We start from the raw sequence: 315 nt of genomic DNA, 5'->3' as shown, positions 1-315 counted from the left end.
AGCAGATGCTCACACAGGGACCAATCTGCTCCAGCCCTCGGAGCAGGGGAAGAGCCGGGAGCAGGCCTGCTCCACCTGGGCCTCCTTCCCTGCCAGCCTCCCTCTGGCCCTTGAAAACACGAATTGTTTGCTGGCAGCGCGACCAGCCGAGGGCCGGCTGAGGCGGGCACCTCCCTACGAGCGTCCCTCAGAGGTGTTTGGAGGGGCTGCTGGCGCGCCTGCTGAGGGCAGGAGGCCGCTCCGGGGGGCAGGAGCCCTGGAGGACGGTTAATCACGCCCCCCCCGGTAGGGGGCGGGCGGGGTCTCGCGCACCTG

This window comes from Apteryx rowi, unplaced genomic scaffold, assembly GCF_003343035.1.
Source record: "Apteryx rowi isolate R43461 unplaced genomic scaffold, aptRow1 scaffold_185, whole genome shotgun sequence".
Lineage (NCBI taxonomy): Eukaryota > Metazoa > Chordata > Aves > Apterygiformes > Apterygidae > Apteryx > Apteryx rowi.
The sequence above is the reverse complement of the archived record's forward strand: the minus strand, read 5'-3'. Positions refer to the sequence as shown.